Raw genomic sequence first — 24,336 nt, 5'->3', positions numbered from 1 at the left:
ATATTATGTTGAAAACTTGAAATACTTACTTTGTACTGTATCCATATTTATTTACATTTATTCTAATGTAGTATTGAGCTTTTGCTTAGCAACAACACATTTACTGTTGAGAAAACAATTTGCTTCATTACTTTTTTATACGTGTGTTTTCTGAGGGGGAACAAGAACAGAGAAACTACTGATATGAAAGTATGAGTACTTAAATAAAATCTTACTCAGTTAAATTTAAAGTACAGAGCTAAAATATTGTGAGTGGGAGTCATAATGTAACAATATCTAAATAATCTTCATGTATATAAGAGTAAAAAGCAGCTGTTTTATCAAATGAATGAAACATTTTTGTTCAGGGTGTGTAAGGTAGCTTATGTTCTTTAAAATGTAAGCAAAAAAATTATGTAAACTTAAATTTAAATTCAGTTTAAATAAATGTAAACTTTTCTAAGCAAATTTTAATGTATTTATGTAGATATGTATTTGTTGATTTGTTTATTTATTTATTTCAGTGGGGCCTGTGGATCCTGTTGTAATCTTTCTGGGAGCAGCTTTGGGAGTGTGTGTGGTTGTGATCTCTGCTGAAACCATTATAATCTTTAAGAGGAGAAACAGTGACCACGGCAGTGGTGAGTGGAGAATTTGACAGTTGGTGATTTTATATACACATATATACACACACACATACACACACACACACACACACACACACACACACACACACACACACACACACACACACACACACATATACATATATATATATATATATATATATATATATAAACAGCACAATTACAAACAGGAGAAAATGAGTGCACCTTAGACCAAACAAACATTTTGTACTAACTAAAAAGACATAATATTACCATAGATTATATTAAATTATCCTGATATAAAATATTAAAAAGAGTTCATGAGTTACATACAAAATTGATTGACCACCAAATGATGAGTTGTAAGAGGTTTTAGGTGTTTCCCATGAAGTTTCTTCAGCTGAACAAAGTAGTCTGGAATATAACACTTTAACAGACTGTAGTAACATTTAGATATGTAATGTAAATATGTTTAGTGTGCTTGTGCAAACTAACTATGAATGTAAATGTAGTGAAAGTGCTGCAAATGTCAACTTGGTGAATAAAAAATGTTGCCTGAACTAAACATGGTGCTCAATATTCTTTTTTCCACCACAGAGAAAAAACTACAAGGTTCATCAGCAGAGAACACAACCAGTCAGGTAACACCTGTGATCTGTACCACTTTCAGAAGATGCTGATACTGTTTAACCCACACAGAACTTACTTAACCTTCTGTGTTCTTCCTCACAGACTGCTGAGAGTCTGAATTACGCTCCCATCCATTTCAAAGAGAACAAAGCCAAACCTGGACGAGTGAAGAGAGAACAGCCTGAAGACATTGTTTACTCTCAAGTGAGAAGCTCTAATGCTAAAGCTCATCGATCTCATCGCTAGATCTCTTTCCTGTAGTGAGCAGTAGTGAAGTTTGGGGATGTTTTTATTTTACTGGGATATTCAGAGCTGCACATGATCTCCAGGTTAGTTTAGTGATGTTTATGATTTCTCTTGATTTTGGACTGTGAGGGTGTTTGCTGTTTTTATTGATGTTTGCCAGGATCTACAGTGAAGTGCTGTGCTTTGATTAGCAGTTTGTTTAAAAAAGAGTGAATATGTTTTTTCTCTAAATAGATGCACTTTTTTAAATAACTTGCTATTTTATAGTAGCTGTAATGAAATTACTTGAAATTATTCATGGTAAAGTGTATAAAATAATACATAATAATACATTATATCAAGTGACAAAATAATGTGAATAACAGTATTTACCATAATAACATAACTAACATAAATATTGTGAATAACAGTATATAATACAATATTTCTGGTAATAACAGAGAGGACTCAAACTGTAAAGCAATGGATGCCAAGCCTATTAAACCAGAATTATTTATTATTTATTATTTTATCATGTCATGTCCTTAAGACTAAGGAAAGCAATCGCTTCTTTCCTCAGGTTGACTCTATTATAGTATGTTCAATACATGGTCTGGCACATTTACTGTTTTTGCAATGATGGTATAATTTTAGCAAGTACACAAATGTATAAGAATATATAATACCTGAACAAATGTTTGTCATATTAAAAAATTTATCAGACTTCTTACTTATTTATAAAGCACTGTGATGTTTATCTACATAGATTTGAGTTATTAAGAACCTATGTGGTGTCATTTCATTCTCAGTTGATTTTGGCTTGAGTTTAGGATTTGGACTATTGGTAGAGTTGGCTTTAGCATTAGGGTCAAATGTACACCATAAAACCCGGCTTGCCAGATTTGCTTAAATAAATTACTTCATGTGGTGACATGAATTGAATAGTTTTAATCAATTAAAAAATACATTAAATAATCAATCATTTAAAATATGTATGTAGGCTGATTAAGACTAGTTAATGTACTTGTTACCTTCTGAAGTGAGTTTTTAAATAGATCTAATGAGCCACTTTTAACAGTGTAGAGCTAGAAAAAAAGGGTGAATTTAATAGACATTTTGTTGAATTCAGGTTAAACCATTTATAAAACATCTAAAGATTTGGGGAGATTTTTGTTATACTGGTGTACTCAGTGCTGTAGACGAGTTAAAGATATAATCCCTTCCACATGGCAAACGGAGGCATGACTTCTGACCGATGATGTCTGATATGGTGAAGTGATGATTTGTTTTTTAAACAAAACTTCAAACAAACTTTTTTCCCCATGTTGAAACTGAAGACAACTGCAACTTTGTGATATTGAGACGAAAATGCAAACCTATCATACTAATCACACTGTATGTCCAATGCTCTTTAAAATTACATGAAAAAAAATATATATAAAATTACTTTTTCACACACTGTAAAATATTACGAGTTTTCATGCCTTTTAGATTGATATGAAACAATAATTCTGTCTGCCTGTAAGTTTCTTTAATGAGTGTTTTTTAATGTTTTTAGTGCAAATATTTTGATATAAAGATATAATCTATTGATATTAAACAATGTATTAGCGCTGAAGTTCTTACAGTTTTGGTTTCATTCATTTTTAAAAATTAGTCTGTTTGTTTGATCTTACATTGATTGTTTATGATCTGTGTTCTGCTATGCATGAAATTAATGCCTGTGCTTGGTTAATAATAAACACATCTAGGATTGGGACAGTTCCACCGAGTTTTTTCACAATATTTTTCTGAATATTTCTGTATATATTTCTGAGCAGTTTTCTGCATCTTTTCCTCCTTGTTTTTACTCGTGGTCTTATTTACTAATCTTCATGTGTGAAGTACTGAGCAAATTTGTAACTGAAATAAATACGTGCATCATAAATATAGATTTGTTCATTTGTAATTTTTTCTTGCTGATATGCTGATAAGCTTAGGCATAATTTGAAATGTATATATAAACAAAATGTACATATACACTCACTAAATACATTGAGTTGTGGCCACTTTATTAGGTTCAGTTGCTTGTTAACACAAATAGCCAATCAGCCAATCACATGGCCACAACTCAATGTATTTAGACATGTAGAGGTGGTCAAGACAACTTGCTGAAGTGCAGACCGAGCATCAGAATGGGGGAGAAATGTGATTTAAGTGACTTTGAACGTGGAGTGGTTGTTGGTGCCAGACGGGCTGGTCTGAGTATTTCAGAAACTGCTGATCTACTGGGATTTTCACACACAACCATCTCTAGGGTTTACAGAGAACGGTCAGAAAAAGAGGAAATATCCAGTGAGCGGCAGTTGTGTGGAAGAAAATGCCTTGTTGATGTGAGAGGTCAGAGGAGAATGGGCAGACTGATTCGAGATGATAGAAAGACAACAGGAACTCAAATAACCAACCAAAATCTCAGAGGAACGTTTCCAACACCTTGTTGAAAGTATGAAAAAAGAGTAAAAAGTAAAAAAAAAAAAAAAAAATATATATATATATATATATATATATATATATTGAAAAAAATACATAAAGGTATTGCACTTCAAGCATTCCAATCTTTGAATTTTCTTATTGTTTTCAGTATGTTAAATTCAATAAACAGTAATTGTGTGTTAAAATTTACAGAAGTAGAGGATGTGTAACGTATTTATACTTAATAAATCAACAACACATGTCATTTGACCAGGGGTGCTTGAACTTTTGCAAATGACTAAGTCAGCAGGATATGACTTTCAGGACTGAAAGTACTGTTAATTATAATACATTTTCAAAGAAGGCCAATGGACATCTACTGACCAATCAACGTCATGAATGAAGTAAAAAAAAAACAAAAAAAACAACGTGACTGTTTTCAGCCAATGAGGTTTTACATATGAAACCAGGCAGTGAAAACAGGCCGAGCTTCAGCCTCTAATTTCCTTTCAAATAGTTTTACTGAAGTAAGCCTGTGTTTGTAGATGATGGCTCTACACAGGATTGGGCTTATCATCTTCTATCTCTACAAAATATGTAAGTTCATAAAATTACAAAACACCACATTTTTCTGTAAGTATGCTTGAAATTTAATTTAGATTTTTATTTATTTAGACTGAACTTTGTTTTACAGATTCTGCTCAAGCAGTGAGAAATTCAGAGCCGTTGGTCGTCTCAGCAGCGCCTGGTGAAACGGTCACTCTCAACTGCCCACCTGTAGGTGACTCAGATGTAGATGTTAATATGTGGTACAAACAAAGACTGGAGCATGTGCCACTGGAAGTGGGATCAAAGTTTAAAGCTAGGGATTCAATAATTTCAGCTCAATTTGACCGATCAAGATTTAAAATAGAAAGAACAGCTCAAAGCGTTTCTCTCAGTATTGAACGTGTCACTAAAGGAGATGAAGGAATGTACTTCTGTGCAGCGGCTGGAGAGAAAACGATGAACTTTTCTACTGCTACATTCTTAGCGGTCACAGGTAAGATCTGTATAGTATTAATGTTTTCAGAGCTCTTAATACATACAGAAATATATTTCAAAACACAATATTCAAGCTGTTCCAACACCGCGCTGTCCTGCTATTTTCCAGAGCTGTTAAACATCTCAGTGCTCCAAACTCCAGTACGGGGGTCAGTTTCTCCAGGAGAGTCGGTCACTCTGCAGTGCACGGTCCTCTCTGAGATCAGAGCAGCAGATCTCTGAGTGCTCTGGTTCAGAGCTGCTGCAGGACAATCCTTTCCTGAAATCATTTACACTCATCAGAACAGCAGCAGCCGTCAGTGTAAGATCAGCTCTTCTACAAGCTGCTCTCTGTATGAGTTCTCTAAGAACATCCTCGACCAGCACCACACTGGAACTTACTACTGCGCTGTGGCTGCTTGTGGGAAGATCATTATTGGGAATGGAACATCAGTAGAACTGAGTAAGTGTTTCTTTGCTCTTTTTGCTCTTATTTAATGTGTAAGTTTGCAACACAAAATTCAGGTCCCAAACAGTTGGGACAATATGTAAAAATGCTGAAGAAAAACAACAACAAAAAAACAAAACATAAAACAGTGATTAGTCAATTGTGTTTGATCTGTATTCACCAAAAACAGTACAAAAGCATACTTAATGTTATACATTATAAACTTTATTTATTAGTAGTATTTATTTATTTTATAATCATGTGTGGACTCAAGACACCAACTGAACCAGACTCGAATTTGCTATCGCATGCAATTCCATGAATTCCGCTTTTTTCCGTTTATGCACAGACATCATCTGCATTCTTTTGATGAGTCTTTTGATGATATTATACTTTGTTGAAGGGTGAAAAGCCTAAAATTCGTATTTAAATTGTTGTTCTTAAACTGTTTTTATTATTCACTGATGGACATTTTGGCTCTTTTATGCTCTGTTTAAGATGTTTTTGATTATTTGATTTGATTATTATTATTATTGATAAGATAAAACAGTATATATCAGATTTCTGGTGTTTTTACTTAAATCCCGAACGATCACTGCTTTCTGTTTTATTTACATTTTTCAGAATTATATTTCTATAAACTATTTTTCATATTTTTTATAGTTTTGTTTGTTGATGAGAACTGTTTACAGAGGTGTGCAAAAGTTTGGAAAATCTTCAGTCAAATTTCGTGATTTATTGATTTTCTAAGTGATAACACAACCTCTACAGACAACACACCTACAGAGGGCATTTTCAGCTGATTTTAGAAAACATTGTAACCTGTTTAAGAAATATGTTCTGAATATTTATTTATCATTTTCTGCACAGAGCTATAAATTATTCTGTAATGTTTGGTAGATGATCATCATGGCCAGTCTGTGCTGGTGGTTGTCATGGGAGTGGCACTGGGCTTGAGTGTAATGTGGAATATCTGGAGCTGGAGGAGAGGGAGCTGCAGTGGTCAGTTTATTCAGAAACAATATATTACATAATTTATTATCACATGGATGAATTTCTAACACGTTTTCCTCTCAATGCATTTCAAGGCAGAACATCTCAATTCATCAACCACAATTACTCAGAGGAGCTTCAAGTCCAGGTACATCATCATTCTCATTTCACTGAAACAGGTTTTTTTTTTTGGATGATCCAGTATTTGGCATGTACACAGTAGAGTTCCATCCATCCATCCATCCATTATCTTCCGCTTGTCCGGGGTTCGGGTCGCGGGGGCAGCATCCTAAGCAATGAAGCCCAGACCTCCCTTTCCCCAGCCACTTCCACCAGCTCTCCAAGGGGGATTCCGAGGCGCTCCCAGGCCAGCTGGGCGATATAGTCGCGCCAGCGTGTCCTGGGTCTTCCCCGGGGTCTCCTCCCAGGTGGACTCGCCTGTGACACCTCCCGAGGGAGGCGTCCAGGAGGCATCCTAACCAGATGCCCGAACCACCTCAGCTGGCTCCTCTCGACGTGAAGAAGCAGCGGCTCTACTCCGAGTCCTTCCCGGATGACTGAACTTCTAACCCTATCTCTAAGGGAGAGTCCAGACACCCTGCGGAGGAAACTCATTTCGGCCGCTTGTATTCGCGATCTTATTCTTTCGGTCATTACCCAAAGCTCATGACCATAGGTGAGGGTGGGAACGTAGATCGACCGGTAAATCGAGAGCCTTGCCTTATGGCTCAGCTCTTTCTTTACCACAACAGACCGGTAAAGAGCTCGCATCACTGCTGACCCAGCACCAATCCGCCTGTCAATCTCCCGCTCCCTTGTACCATCACTCGTGAACAAGACCCCGAGATACTTGAACTCCTCCACTTGAGGCAAGAGCCTATCCCCGACCCAGAGAGGGCTCTCCACCCTTTTCCGCCTGAGAACCATGGTCTCGGATTTAGAGGTACTGATTCTCATCCCAGCCGCTTCACACTCGGCTGCAAACCGATCCAGCGAAAGCTGAAGTTCGCGGCCTGATGTCCCCAATAGGACCACATCATCTGCAAACAGCAGCGATGTGACCCTGAGGTCACCAAACCGGACACCCTCCATCCCTTGACTGCGCCTAGAAATTCTATCCATAAAAATTATGAATAGAATCGGTGACAAAGGGCAGCCCTGACGGAGTCCAACTCTCACTGGGAACGAGTCTGACTTACTGCCGGCTATGCGAACCAAACTCCAGCTTTGTTTGTACAGGGCCTGAATGGCTCGTAGCAAAGAGCCATGTACCCCGTACTCCCGAAGCACCTCCCACAGATTACCCCGGGGAACACAGTCAAATGCCTTCTCCAGATCCACAAAGCACATGTGGACTGGTTGGGCAAACTCCCATGAACCCTCCAGAATCCTGGAGAGGGTGAAGAGTTGGTCCAGTGTTCCACGACCAGGGCGGAACCCGCACTGTTCCTCCTGGATCCGAGGTTCGACTATAAGCCGGACTCTCTTCTCCAGTACCCCTGCATAGACCTTGCCAGGGAGGCTGAGGAGTACAATTCCCCTGTAGTTGGAACACACCCTCCGGTCCCCTTTTTTAAAAAGAGGCACCACCACCCCAGTCTGCCAATCCAGTGGCACCGCCCCCGATGTCCACGCAATGTTGAAAAGGCGTGTCAGCCAAGACAGCCCCACAACATCCAGAGCCTTGAGGAACTCAGGGCGGATCTCATCCACCCCTGGAGCCTTGCCACCAAGGAGCTTCTTAACTACCTTAGCGACTTCGGCCTCAGTAATGGACAAGCCTATTCCCATGTCCCCAGACTCAGCCTCCTCACTGGAGAACGTGTCGGTGGGATTGAGAAGGTCCTCAAAGTATTCCTTCCACCGCCCAATGACGTCTTCAGTCGAAGTCAGCAGCACACCATCTCCACTATATACAGTGCTAGTGGCACACTGCTTTCCCCTTCTGAGTCGCCTGACGGTTTGCCAGAATCTTTTCGGAGCCGACTTAAAGTCAGTTTCCAAGGCCTCACCAAACTCCTCCCATACACGGGTTTTTGCCTTGGCAACAACTGAAGCCGCAGATCGCTTGGCCTGTCGATACCTGCCAGCTGCCTCTGGTGTCCCACAGGCCAACCATGCCCGGTAGGACTCCTTCTTCAGCTTGACGGCATCTCTCACCTGGGGTGTCCACCACCGGGTTCGAGGATTACCGCCCCGACAGGCACCAACTACCTTACGGCCACAGCTACAGTCACAGTAGAGTTCATTACAGATAAATGTCTGATGTCTTTACAGTGGTGGTGATGGGAACCAGGGGTCACAATGACTTCAACGCAAATGTATTCTTTATATTTACTATACAAAACCAGTGACCCCACACATTTCTTCTGAGTTTAGATGTGTAATGCTGATTCATTCTTATTCATCAAACTGCTTAGCCTATATCATTATATATATATATATATATATATATATATATATATATATATATATATATATATATATATATATATCTTTAAAGGAATTCAGAGCTAATTCTCTTGGACAATTCGACAATACACAGTGAAATTTTCAAATAAGTTGGCATGTTTTAAATTATAACATTTTGACAGTATATGTTTCATTAATATTTTATTCCATTACTATTAAGCTATATTAATATCCTCACAACTGTGGCAAAGAGGTTCCTTCAGTGATTGTCTGATGAAAATACATGCTTAATGGTAAAAAAAAAAACAACTCTCAAATTCTATTAAGATAATAGTAATGACCAAAATGTAAAATATATGTTCTTTCTTTTTTATTATTATTATTATTATGTTCATTACTCTTGAAACTGCTTTTGAAAGTTTCACATTAAATAACTTCATCTGACAAAATATACCTATTTTTAATATTTCACAGTGGCTTTTTAAATCTCTGACAGTAACAGTGCTGTACATGAAGACTGGCAGTTCTAGTTTTGAACCTGTCATAGCATCACATATGATAAATCTTCATCCTGAACAATAACTTCATGCAGATGATGATACACAGCTAAGAAACTTGCCTTAAACTCTGAGCGTCTGTCTGTATGAATGAACACCTCATTTTCTCACTCACAGCCACTGAACTCACACACAGTTTAAAATGATGCAGCTTTTTGAGTAGAAGAGTGAATTTGTAGTACTGAGTTACTGAGTGACTCAACTTACTCACAGAATATTTTACTGAATGTAATTAGCAAGTAGTTAACATTAATTACAGAATAATTCAAAATATTTACTGAATGATAAATCTCAGGATTAATGTGTGAAATAGCAGCCTAGACATTGAGGAGTTTAAACCCCCTGCCGTTCTCTGTGGTCTATTATAAACAGAGCTGAACTCCAGCAAATGGTTGGTCTGTAACCACAATCTGAGCACAAGCACAAAAAAATCACACCTTCAGACGACGTGGCTTTAACAGCAGTTCACACACAGAGCAGCCTGTCAGGGTCAGCGGTCAGTTTCCTCACTTAGAATAAACGACATGTAGACACTGATATTCACACAGATAAAATGTGTGAACTTCTTTCTTTCCAGGACAGGAGGGTCCTGACTTCTTCAGACAAAAATAAATTAACAGAATTAAAAATAAATAAATAAATAAAAATTCTTTATTCTGTTCTTTAAAAATTCCATAGCTTTCAGCTCCATTCCTTACTTTGAGTTATTCACAGAAATCTGCAGGGATATGTTTACACACCTGCACAGTTCAGTCTTAAAAAGTAGTTACATTTTCTGCTTTTCACAATCCCAATAACAAATTCAGATTCATCAGTTCAGAAAACCGCATTTCACATCTCATGTCCAGTTTTAGTTCTATTTAGTACAATTTGTCTTTTCTTTTAGCTCATTTAACCGTCTCTTATTGTAAAATCCTTAAAGTATCATCTTCTAAATCATCAGTAAATGTTCATCTTTGTGTGTTTCAGCAATCGAGTAAAAAGCTCTGGAAAATGTATCACAGATTACTCTGATTATATTTCCACTTGCTCATTTCTTTGCTGATCTTCTGTTTCTGAAACAGGACTCTGACTCTGAGGAGTTTGATTTCACTGCATTACGTTTCTCTGAGAAGATGAAGAGAAGAGCGCTAAAGGAGAAAGTTTTCACCCGAGTGAGATTCTTCCCTGTTTCTGACTACAGAGCACTTCAGTAAAGCTGTATTACACCACAGGAAAGAAGTCTTACTGAGTTCATGTAGTCATGTAGACTCTCTGTGTTCTGTTGATATTTTATACCATATTTTATGTATGAAAGAGTGTCCAGATATACTCTGTATACAGCTGAATAAAAAGTTTTGCTTGTTTTTGCATATACAGACTTTTTTATTTATTTATTTATCTATTTCTGGCCTGGCATGTGAACCATACAGTAAAGGTGAGTAAAGCAATGGTTCTCAGGCAGGACATGAGACGACCTTGGCAAATTCACTGTCTACACTGATTTAATCTATATACAAGTTTTCAACTATAGTTTACAAAATTTGGGGAACTGCCTCAGCTGGTCTTTTGGAGGTTATATTTAATTTTTTTGTTTTAGTTTACAGCATTAAAAACAAGCCAAACTAAAGGTTTTAAATGTGAAAAACATGAATCCTGCTGGACTCTGACTCTGGTGTTTGTTTTATGTTACATCTATCGTGTGTGTTTATTGTGCATAGGTGATCAGCTCAAGCTTTCTGATGCATCTTAGTAGACATGTTGCATTCACCAATGATTAAAACTGAATACTTGGATAAGAATTGGCCAAACTGGCAACACCTTTAAACTCATTTAAGTGCCCTGAGAAACATCTGCTCATTTTAATTTGCTCCATCAATGTATGCATGACATCATCCCTGATGTCAGTCATTCACTGAAAGGGGTCAAGCTATTTAGATGCTCTAGTTATAACCTGATAAGATACTGAGGTCAGAATTTAGAGGGCTGTCACTGACAGAGTGTGTCCAGGCCTCTCTCTAAAAACTGTGCAGTCTTTGATGCCCTGTACTGACAACAGCCTCTCAGTGCCATTAAAAAGGGATGCTGAGCCAGATCTGGGTTTAGAGCTCACTGCCCTGGTCCTGGATATTGGTCAGCTTTCTTCAGCTAAACACACTCACTGATTCAGCAACACACACACAGGCCTACTGTGTATAAGTGAGTGGTGTGTGTGTGTGTGTGTGTGTGTGTGTGTGTGTGTGAGTGTGTGTGTGTGTGTGTGTGTGTGTGTGTGTGTGTGTGTGTGTGTGTGAGTGTGTGTGTGTGTGTGTGTGTGTGAGTGTGTGTGTGTGTGTGTGTGTGAGATGTCTTATAGATGATAACCTGGGGTTTTTGCTTGATAATGGGTGGTACTTGCTCTGAAAGGTTTGAAAACCAAAGCTGTAAATCTTATTTTTATATTCTAAGCATGTTTTCCCACTGTGGGGCTGAGGTGACCAGCTGTGGCCACCAGAGGGAGACAGAGACCCCCCTTTATAGCAATCAGGATGAGTAGCATGACCTGTGGTCAGCCTGCTTGAGGAAAATGCCCCCACTATTCCAGTGGCAGTATATATGTGGGGACCAGATGAGGTCAGTCACGTCCACTTCCTTTGTGGTGGATATCAGGAACGCGTTAATGACACACATCTCCAGCAGGCTGTTCAGATCACCGCACAGTTTGCAGGAGCTGCACACAATTTTTGAACATGTTGAAGGAACAAAAACATCACAACTATTCAGCGCCATAGTGCACTTTCACCATAACATCACTTTCAGTTACTAGTTCCTAATTATAATCATTATAAAAAAGAATAAATATTATTTACACTGTTTAAAATGACTGTCATTCATATTATTATTATCATTGATCAGTGAATAAATAAATAAATACATAGCTAATAAAAATAAATATTACAAGCAAACAATAGACAAAAAGATTTAGAAAAAAACAGAAGTCATAAAAATCTTATAATCAGTCTAAAATTAAGCTGTGGTTGCTCTTCAGGCCTTTAGAGATTATGACTGATAGCTTGAAACTGAATTCATGCTCCACCTGTTTATCTACGTTTAAAAACTTCTGTTAATAGTGTTCGATTTATTAGTTGACTTTGACATATCGAAAAAAAAATGCCATAGCTATTCACAAGTCAATTTTTTGTTATTTATTAGGTTTTTCAAAGTGTTTAATTGAGCAAATAAACAGAAATTGTTTATTAGAGTGTGCAGAAGTGTGTTCTCTGTAGAAAATCAACATTGTGATATTTACTTATTATTATTTTTACTTTACAAAGTATGACTTTTAGCAGCCAAGTAAATACACTTCACATTTTAGGTGGTTGCAGGTTGCTTGCTGAATATAAATATAATCTTCTTATGATTTATTTGGTTCTAAATAGGTAACCGGACCTGTTGACACAGAGAAAGCTCTAATTCTTCAAGAGGGCACGTTTTAGTGTTTTTTGAAAGATGCGGTTGTTTAATTGTTTAAACCATCTTACAATGTCTAGACAACATACATTTTACATGAAAAAATATATTAAATCATTTTTTTCACTTATTCTTTGAGGTCACAGGGCAGACTTTTCAGCTTCTTACTGAGACTTGTTTTCTCCCCTTGGTAATGTAGAGTAAAAAGATGTGTGTGTTCATGGGCTTGTTTGTGTTCCACTGTAAGCAAACTAGCACAGTGAGGAGTTTGTCATTATATCAAACCACACCACTCTTTTTTTTTAAAACTGATTTTCCAAGTGTGGCTCAGAGGACTCTTGGGCTGGTGCTCTGATGCAGCCTGACCGCTTCAGAGACCTGATTGAAGTGATGTCACAGCCTGGACTGGCTGCTTGATTGACAGGTCACTGCAGCTGTGGGGCTGCCTGGACTGGTAGTGTTTGTCTGCATGAGCAGCACTACAGCAGCGCTAGAAGCCCTCTCAGGTTGGCTGCCTCAGCAACGCTACATCACACCTACTTGGCTGCCTGGGCCAGCCACCTGGGTAATGCTGCATTGAGGCTGCCTGGACTGACGGTGTTTGGCTGCAGGAATATGCTAGCTCTTTGTAGCTAAGGACATTTTTGGTCTTTGAGGCTTTTGGCCTCCTGTGTGATGCATCGTAGTTGCAGGACTCAGGACTCCTTTCATACCAATGAAATCACTCTATACCATGGTCAGTGAAACCCCCACCCCCGCTACCTGTGGGTACCATGAAGGTGTGCATGTGTGTCTGTGTGTTTGTGTGTGTGTGTGTGTGTGTGTGTGTGTGTGTGTGTGTGTGTGTGTGTGTGTGTGTGTGTGTGTGTGTAAGTGTGTGTGTGTGTGCGTGTGTGTGTGTTTGTGTTCTGTGTTGTCTATTTAGGTATTACTGATTACGCATTTTGTTACTTTCTGATTGGAAAGCGTCTTGAGCATGGGAAAGGCACTATATAAATAAAAGTGATGATAAGTTGCCTGATATATTTCTTTCTTTCTCTTGTAAAATTACTGCTTTAGAGATAAAGGGTTTCATTCTAACAACAACCATATCATTCCAGTTTCAATCTCCCACCATAGTTTACATCTGTCTTTTATATTAGTACTGAATTGCTGTCAGTATATTTCATAAACCTTATCATAATGATGAGCAGCAACATGATAGCGAGTTTGGTTTAGTGGTGTTAATTCTTATTTTGATAAATGCCTGGCTGGTGAAATTTGCCTGGTACTGGACCTTTTTTATTTATTAATGGCATTATTTTTAATACCATATAATGTATTAAATATTTTATCTCAGGTTTTCTAGTTTTTGGCTTTGCCATCTATACAAGGTGACATTACAATATTTATTAAGTAAAATATTAGTTATTTAGTTCTTAAGCACTTAATGAAGATTTAAATAAATAAAATAGAACAAATTGAAAACAAAATGAATTGCAATCTAAGGCCAACCCTTACTCAAACAAAGGGAGACTGAATAAAAGAAAATGGCCATATGTTCTTTTACAATATATGAGAAATACATTGTCTACAAGGATGGAAGTAGTTGAAGGGAAGTAAATCTCTAACAGCACAACTGAAAACCAAAACAATCCTACATTCTTTATTCTACAATGAAAACCTTCACAGGCAGATATCCTGAGCTGCTCATATATGACGGCTTCTCTATAGAGAGCTTATGACAGCTGCTGTTAAATATAAGACTATGACAACCAAAACTATTGATAAGAGCTCAAACAGAGCCCAGAGTACTTTTTATGGCCAAACAGATCAAGTCAAGCAGACAGAAAGACCCATGTGACTTTTACCAGCCAATGAGCTTCAGTATAAGACCCCAGGCTAATGCAGTTTGGTGCTTTGGTTCCATTCTTGCCTACATATTTGCCTTCAGGTTATAGCTGTTACTTTTTCAATGATGGTTCAAGCTGCGATTATCATCTTACTACTCTATAAGATATGTAAGTTTCATGAAGTTCAATGATAAAAAAATATCTATCTTTGTATTTATTATTGTTAATTCTGCTTGTTTTAAAATTAATCCAGATTTTTCGAATTGACTGAAAGTAAACTTTGTTTTACAGACTCTGTTCCAGCAGTGAGAAATTCAGAGCCAGTAGTCATTTCAGCTGAGCCTGGTAAAGAGGTCACTATCACCTGCACATTTGTAGATGACTCTAGTGCAGATGTTAGGATTTGATACCAACAAAGACTGGAGCACATTCCACTGGAAGTGGACTTTCTATGTAAGTCAATGGAACCAGACATTTTTCAGACATTGGCCATTTAGTTTGGTCTATTCATCATAAAATTTACACACAATGTAAAGGCCTACAGGAATTTTCAAATTATGTCAAAAACCGAAAAACATTTATAATGCCTCCTAATGTAGTTGCCCATTTCAGTAATAACTGTTTCCCCTTTATTCTCTCTGAAATAGGAGAATAATTTCGAGGGCTACTATTTCAATCTTTTATATTTGACAATGAAGAAAAAGGGACACAAGGAGAACATTTTCACCCCAAGTGAGGTCCTTCCCTGCTACAGACCAATTCAGAAAGACAACATTGCTGAGAAAACAGGAAAAATAATAAGAAAATGAGAAAAAAAAAGTCCTACTGAATTAAAGGTACTGATGTGAAGTGTCAGTGTTCTCTGGATGTTTTTAATAGCATGAAGAGGGTGTTAAATGTACCAATTGATGTTAAATCTAAAGCAGATAAAATATGTCATTCTTAGATCCTTTATTTTATAAGCTAATAATTTAATGTTGCATAATTATTTGGTATCCAGTGATGATTCTTAACATTTGTGGACTACTGTTTTCCTCTGAGCTCTAAAGTTGTAGGCTTCCTATAAACAGCACTTTCTGAGGTTCCTCTGTGTTTTGTGCATCATGCTTTCACAGTCATGAACTGAAACATTAATACATACGGAAATATTACATTAAATACATTTAATTCTTTATTCAAAGTTCTATTCTGATGTATTTTGATGTGATGTGAATCTGTTGGAAATATGAAATTTGCCATTTGCTCCTTTTTGTCGTGTGTTTGTTTTTACTCTCTGACTATTAAACTGACTCATATTAAAGTCATCATTCAAATGCATCCCGTTTCTCTGAGTTACTACTTTTATAAACCAAATAAAACACCAACACAAGTGAAATGCTTATACCTGTCTGTTCATCATGCTGTCACATTCAGGAACTTTAATATCATTTGAAAATATAGCATTAAAGCAATTTCATTCTTTTTTCTTATTTTATACAAAGTCTTATTTTAATGTGATTTAGTCAAAATATTTTACCTAGAAATATTTTACCTAGAATTTTAAAAGAGTTTAAAGAAATTGTAAATATTTAAAATATTTTAATATTTTCTTTATTTTGTTATGGTTTCTTAGAAAAAACAATGCCGGGAGCTATTTCCTTCCAATACAGTAGATCATTTTAAATGAGGAAATATGCGAAACTTCTAATATTTGTTGTACAGTATTTGGAATTCCTTCAGTGCTGCTCTTTACTGAGTGGATGCCTTTTAAGTAATTTCTCAAATATAACTAACTGCTGTGATCCTGCAGGCTGAACGGTGCAGTTCCAACAGTCCAACTCTAGATGTCTCTAAAACCACACACATACACACACATACACTCACACAAACACACACATACACACATTTTTTAAGTTGATTAAAAAGGGGGGTGCTGGAGCCTATCCCAGCGATCACTGGGCGGAGTCTCTAAAACCAAAGAAACTAAAATTCTTTGATAGTTCTCTGTAAAATCTCAATCTGTCTTTAAGTAACAGTCACAGGAATTTCTATAATATCTATCTCTAATAAGTGTAACCAAACTTGAAGTCCATGAGAGATTATTTTAAGTCTAACCCTGGTCTTAACCTCAACACTTACAGCTACTCCTAAAACAAGCCCTGTAGATCATATATAGGGGACCATCAAAATAAAGCATGACCCAAAGAACTTTGTTGTTGTCTTTTGTAAAGAAGATGAGGCTCTACTGGCCCTGATCATTAATAATTAGGAAATGAAAACTGTGAACAGCTTCAGGTTTCTCTAAAATTGGAGGGTGAATTAATCTTCATCTTTTTATTTCTCATTCAAATGAAACGTGGAGCATGTTTTTCAAATAACTGTAATTTGCTAACTTTTGCTGAAAACACTGAAGCAAACAAACTTTCTCTCTCTCGGCCAGTGAAGTTGGTATCATGATGAATTGTAAATGATAAACTGAATTAAAGACCTTTGTCTTCAGGAAATGTGGCCTTCTAACCTTGTGCAGTTTCTGTGCTGTGGTGTATCAGTCATATTAAGAGATGTGGTGCTCTTCACTGGCTGGCTGAATAAATGGTCTCGTGTTAATCTGGGGAACAACATTTTGGTTCTGTACGACACAAGTAATGAAATGATTCTGTCCTGAGTCACTCAAGGACAGTTGTAGATTCAGACCAGAGATGGTATCCAATGATGATTCTTAAAATATCTGGACTGCTGTTTTCCTCTGAGGCTTCCTATGAACAGCACTTTCTGAAGAACCTCTGTGTTCTGTGCAGTTATGAACTTAACTATACTTAATATGGCATTAAAGAAATTTCATTCTTTATTCAAAGTCTTGTTTTGATGTGATTTGATGTGATTCAATGAAAATCTCTGTTGGATTATGTAATGGGCCATTAGCTCCTTTTTTGCCTTGTTTTTTTTTTTACTCTCTGACTTTTATACTGCTTTGTTGACCCGATTTTACTTGTATTAAAGTAATTCATCTTGCCAGCGCATCCTCTTTCTCTGAGTTAATACATTTATAAATTGTTTATAATTCTTCTGTAGCGTGTACTGGAAAGCCTCAATAAAACCAGTGGAGTGGAATTATTCCTATCGAATACCTTGAAAAAGATACAAAGACATTCATGAACATATCCAGCCTAGATTGATATCCTCTAACTTTGCTTAATGGTATAAATTATTTTATTACTATTCTCAGTTTATATCAATGAGTAGCTGCTCCAGGAGCAGAATACTCCACTGATATATAGTGTCCTTTATCCTACATTCACATTTATGGCATTTGGCTGATGCTCTTATCCAGAGCGACTTACAGTTTGATCATTTTTACACAGGTAGGCCAAGGTGGTGTTAGGAGTCTTGCCCAAGGACCCTTATTGGTATAGTGTAGGGTGCTTGCCCGGGTGGGGGATTGAACCCCAGTCTACAGTGTAGAAGGCAAAGGTGTTAACCACTACCATGTTTAGAGAGATACAAGTAAAAAAAGACAACACTATTAGCATTAGCTGAGTTAACAGACCATTTTTCTGTTCTTCTAAAAAGACTGGCTGCCTCTGTTCTTTTCAAGCCATATCTTCTTAGGCTTTATTTTCTCAATGTGGCCTTAATTTTAATATAGTGAGAATGCTGAGTGGAGAACCTGAACAGTGCTCAAAGTCACCGAGCGCCAGTGCACAACAACGCCAAATGTCAACACTGGTGCGCCAACCTTTGTTAAAAACAATATTGTGCTACATCCAAACATTGCATGTTATTTCAACTGTTTGAAATTATGTGAGAAATCTGTGGTTTCGTAGCTGTCACAGTTTAAAACTCAAAATGCTCAAATTTCTGTTTAGCTCAGTTTTAGTCAGTAACATCAAAAAGAAAGCAGCACTAGCCTTCAGTTGTTCTCAACACTTTACTGAACTATGATCATTAGTTGACTTTTGCCATTACAATTATTAATAGTCTTTGTTTTCTTTATTATCATTATATTTATCTTTACTGCAGTATTCTGCTAAAATATAATAACTTGCAGACCCAGAATTTCAGTGACACAATGGAAATAAAAGAAATGCTATTGTAATAGGCAACAGAACTGAACCTCTATACCAATTCTGTTATATTATTATTATTATTATCATTAGTATTATTATTCCTGTAATTAATATTATTGATTTTTTGCATTTTAAAACTGACACATAAAATATGAGATATCAATATGACAAGAAAACTGTCTCCTAAACCGCCCCCGCCCCACTCCCGATAAAATTAAAAATGGTAAGCATAAACATGTTCACACAGAAATATTTTAAATGTCATTAAATGGGACTCATAAAATAAGTTTGTCATTTCTTATTATTCATATTATCCATCATGTTAAAACAAAATTCTCTGTAGTGATATGAATATGAAGTAAACAAATATACCTCCATAAAGCGTATTGTTGTTTGATTGATATTGTGTGTACTGCCTCTAATAGAGTTCTCTATTACAGCACTGATCTCATTCATTCAGTCAGTCTGAAACAGGACTCTAAAGCTGAAGACTTTAAATTTGCTACTTTAAATTACAGAAGACGACTGAAGGAGAATGTTTTCACTCACTTTCAGTGACATTCTTTCCTGTTTCTGACTTCAGACCAATTCAGAAAGAAAGTATTGCTCTCAATATTGAGAAAATAAGAAAATAAGTCATACTGAGTTGAAGGCGCTGATGTAAGGTACCAGTATTCTCTGGATATTTCTTGTTTTAAGGGAGGATATTTCTCTTCTTTAAGGTTTTTTATCAGCAGATAAAACCCAGCTGAACAGTGTAAAAAGAACTCAAATTGTATGAAATGTGAAATGAAAATATATTTCTTGTTGGATCTTTTATGTCACTAGCTAAGCTAATTTGTATAATCATCTAGCATTTAGTAATGTTATTACATTTTTTTGATGTCTGCTTCTTCTGTGGGATGTAAGGTTGAACGCTTACTGTAGGCTGTGTCATGATGTTTATAGATCATGCTGTCATGATCATAAATTTAAAATTGCCATAATAAAATATCTGAAATTCCATTCTTCTTTATTTTGTTGTAGAATAGATCATTTTAAATGAGGAAATATGCAAATTTGGGCAATTTCTCTATTACAACTTACTGCTAGAACTCTGACGGGTCATCAGTGATGTGGGATCTGCTCTGGTGAGGTGTGAACTGGGTTTAATGATTTTACATGTGGAAAAATCTTTGCTACAGTATCAACTGATTTGATGTCGGTCCCTGCCTGGAGAAGAATATAACTAACTTGACTCATCATCAGTCTTCTGCAGATTAGAACTTGGGCTTAGGTAAGGCCTTTGTCCCACCTCAAGAAGTCTCTCTATCTGTCCTCATAACAACAACAGATTAAATACTAGAGAGACCTTGACTTGGACACGTCCTAACAGACACTAAAAGGCAGGAGGTGAAGCTGGATCTAGTAAATTTGGGGGATTTCTTGTGTTGCTACTATGTTTGCTGCAGGAATGATGTAAAGCAGTTGGAAGAAGGTCTTGATGAGGCCCCAGTTAATAACGGATCAGTTGTACTAGGAAGTGATGATGTCTGTGAGGCCATCCAGTAAGATAGGGACTAGAAACAGTGAAGATCCATTTATTAAGAATTTCTGCAAAATAAATTGTATAATATCATGTATAATAGTTACAGTGTGATTGATCCTTTGATGCCAAAGTCATCTGTTGGCAAAAATTCAAGAGAGTATAAATAGCCTCATTCTCTGTGGGTGGGTAGGAAGCCCCTCGCTCTTTTCCTTTACTCAGCAGGATGGTAATGTGGCATCTGTTTGCTGATGTTGAGCTCCCAACACACTGCGCTGTCTGATGACGTTGCATTATCAGCAGTTAAGTACAATAAAGTTATAGCTCTTCACAACCACATATTAGCCGTCACTCTTCTAGGTTAGAACCTATCAAATCTAACTGAGACCCTTAGACATCATCACACTCTGGTCATCCTTTCTGGTGATGTTCTGTCAAGCATGTAATTCACATTTTTGTGGGCTTTTACATTCCAGCTTATCTTCAGTCAGTGTAATGCTATTAAAGAGAACTTGTTTTAAGAGTCTATTGAACTTTTATGGCTTTTATGACTTTTACAAGAATGCTCTATTATCTATTATAGTTTTTGCTGCTTTTATTAAAGAGAGTTTCTACATAATCTGCTATATTAAAGCATAATAGAACTGATAAACATGATCACATTTTGTTTATATGACAATAAGTACTTATAATAACACTTAAATAGTTTTGACAGGAGGATCCTTCAGGTGGTCAAATGCGCATTAAACAAGCAGTCAGAAAAAAAAAGGCTGTGACTATTTCCAGCCAATGAGGTTACAGTCATGTGCTCTGCAAGCTACGTTGGTGATTTTGTCATTTGCTTCTCCTAAGACGTACCTCAGTGCTTCAGTGGAGATCTGTCTTTTTTGGGTAATGGCTCTGATATGGATTCTCATCTTAATTCTCTACATAACAGGTACGTTTAACAGCTCTTGAGAAGAAAGGTTTTTGGTCATCAATTACGTTTAACTTTAGGTATTATTATTATTATTAATTGTGCTGATAAAATATCATCAGCTGAGCTCTAGTCTAATCCTGTCTTATAGACCCTGTTCAAGCTGTGGGACTTTCTGAGGCGTCATTTGTCTCAGCTGAGTCTGGTAAAACTGTGACTCTACACTGTAAATTTGTGGAAAGGTCCGGTCAAAACGTTAAGAGTTGGGTTTGGTACAAACAAAGAGCTGGACAGGAACCGCAGGAAGTGGCAGTGAAGTTACCCGAAAAAAGAGCAACTACTTCATTAAACAGATTGAAAATAATCCAGAATTTTGATCTGACTATTGAGCAAACTGAGAAAACTGATGAAGGAATGTACTTCTGTGGTGTAGTCGGGAACACCATTACATTCTCTAAAGGCACGTTCTTAGCCGTGACAGGTAATAAATGACCATTTTACATTTAATTACCATATAAACTCATGTGCTTGTCTGAGAAAAGTACATATATGCACTAAGATCTTACAATGTCTTTATTATATTGACCAGATAAACCTCAGTTAAACATATCAGTGCTTCAGACTCCAGTATGGGGGTCAGTTTCTCCAAGAGAGTCGGTCACTCTGCAGTGCACGGTCCTCTCTGAGATCAGAGCAGCAGATCTCAGAGTGCTCTGGTTCAGAGCTGCTGCAGGACAATCCTTTCCTGAAATCATTTACACACATCAGAACAGCAACAGCCGTCAGTGTGAGATCAGCTCTTCTACACACAGCTCTGTGTACAACTTCTCCAAGAACATCCTCCACCACAACCACACTGGAACTTACTGCTGCGCTGTGGAAGCTTGTGGGAAGATCATTTTTGGGAATGGAGCATCAGTACATTTTCGTAAGCAATATTTAAGAAGTTTAATCATCATCATTAATCATTTGTATGATGGCATAACAGAACTGATAGTATTCTCCAGCTAGATTGAATGCATATATGCTGTGCCCATTATTAAACAGTCTTTAGACACCTGAGAAAATGTAAAAAGTAGATCATCAGATCTACGTAAAAAATACTTCATGTGGTAACAAGTAAATAAACTAGTGTTATTCAACTTAAAAACTATGCTGTTTGAAAGACTCGTTGATTTATCCAGGTTGAATAAAACAAATTTATTTGTTCCCAAACGTTATTTTTTTAAGCAGATATGACGAGTCACTTTTTATAGTGTTCACTCAAACAGTAAAACTTTGATCACATCATATTTCTTCATTCATACTTTACAATCCATTATGCTGTATCTCAGAGTGGGATAAAGCTGAGAAACTATATTTCTATGAATGTATGAATTAAAATTTGAAATATGAAGCCAAAAATATACTTGAATGAAAGTAAATTATTGACATTTCAACATTTTCTAGTGTATAAAAGTAATGAAATGAAATGTAGTGAACTCAAATATGCAGCAACTCAACTGACCGATGAGAAAAATGGTATTTCCATGAAAATACGTAATTCAATTAAAATGAACTTTAAATAATACCTGAATAAATATAGAATAACTAAGCTCAACTATCCCAAAATAATGTTTTCTCATGGTTTGAACTTTTGTGAGCAGAAATATACAGCAATATTTATTTATTTATTTTTAGAAAGTCCTGTTGTGCTTTGTCTGGGAGCAGCTTTGGGAGTGTGTGTGGTTGTGATCTCTGCTCAAGCCTTTATAATCATTAAAAGGAGTGACCACTGCAGTGGTGAGTGGAGGAGTTTACGCTCTTTTCTTTACATTTATCCCAGTGTTAAGTTCAGCTGTTTCCCTTACTGAGGAAAAACACCATATGATAAAATGATACAGAAAGCGTTTATGCAAAAAAGAAAGAAAGAAAGAAAGAAAGAAAGAAAGAAAGAAAGAAAGAAAGAAAGAAAGAAAGAAAGAAAGAAAGAAAGAACAGTTTTATGCATTAAATATCACTGCTGTTGGAAGAAAATTTTTCAGTCTTTGACTTTTTAATTTTTTTTTTTAAATGCCTGTTGTTCTTCACATTGTGCGCAAAATTCAGTAAGACAGTGTCAAAAGAAACATCCCAAAATAACTTGGAAAAAAGTCTGGTTCCTTAGACTTACATTAAAAGTAAAGAATGTTTTTTTTCTTTTTACTGTAAAGTTATCATTCTAGAGTTACAAGGTTTTCTTCCAACAACAGTGATATGCTTGTGTGACTGTACATGGAAATGTGGTGAATGTGATGAAAATATCGTCTTGGCAAAAGTAATGTTGCCTGATCCGATCATGATCCTGTATATTCTTTATCCACCACAGGGAGAAAACAACAAGGTTCATCAGCAGAGAACACAACCAGTCAGGTAACACCTGTGATCTGTACCACTTTCAGAAGATGCTGATACTGTTTAACCCACACAGAACTTACATAACCTTCTGTGTTCTTCCTCACAGACTGCTGAGAGTCTGAATTACGCTCCCATCCATTTCAAAGAGAACAAAGCCAAACCTGGACGAGTGAAGAGAGAACAGCCTGAAGACATTGTTTACTCTCAAGTGAGAAGCTCTAATGCTAAAGCTCATCGGTCTCATCGCTAGATCTCTTTCCTGTAGTGAGCAGTAGTGAAGTTTGGGGATGTTTTTTATTCTACTGGGATATTCAGAGCTGCACATGATCTCCAGGTTAGTTTAGTGATGTTTGTTATGGTTTCTCTTGATTTTAGACTGGTGTGTGCAGGTGTGGATTGTTTAGGTCCCCATTTTGCTCAGAATATTTTTACAGTGAGTGTGGTTACTACCATCTTTCACCTGTAACAGACACGCATGAGTTTAGGCTGATGGCATCTGATATAGTGTGATGTAATTTTTGAGGCTTTCTAAAGGTTTAACAGAAAAGTCATTTCAGATCGTGAAGTCAGTTTTCCCATAATTCATTTATGCATCACTGCTCTTTTATTGAACACTTATTTATTTCCCTTGTGTGTGTACTTGTTTACGTACAATATTTTGGGAAAATAGCTAGCTGTCTACATAGTAAGCTGAATTTGAGTTACATCAGCCCTGAAGCCGAACGAGAATACAAGATTTTTTTCTGATTATATGTCTGCATGATTTCTAAATATAACTAGCATTATAACAGAGATGTTTCATAAATGTAGAGCCACAATATTAATCAAATAAAAAAAATTGAGAGTATCTCAATTTTTATATTTTCAAGACAAAATAAAACCACAG

The 24,336-nt window shown here is 36.6% G+C and overlaps 1 long non-coding RNA gene across 1 annotated transcript; it reads left to right on the top strand.

Annotated features, from left to right (window-relative positions):
• The first annotated feature begins 526 nt into the window (after window positions 1-526).
• On the top strand, window positions 527-1,671 carry LOC108415033. Its single transcript, XR_005130543.1, has 3 exons — window positions 527-620; window positions 1,185-1,228; window positions 1,320-1,671. It is a non-coding gene; the product is annotated as an uncharacterized LOC108415033 (long non-coding RNA).
• Window positions 1,672-24,336: the final 22,665 nt, after the last annotated feature.

This window comes from Pygocentrus nattereri, chromosome 8 (genome assembly GCF_015220715.1).
Source record: "Pygocentrus nattereri isolate fPygNat1 chromosome 8, fPygNat1.pri, whole genome shotgun sequence".
Lineage (NCBI taxonomy): Eukaryota > Metazoa > Chordata > Actinopteri > Characiformes > Serrasalmidae > Pygocentrus > Pygocentrus nattereri.
The sequence above is the reverse complement of the archived record's forward strand: the minus strand, read 5'-3'. Positions and strand labels throughout refer to the sequence as shown.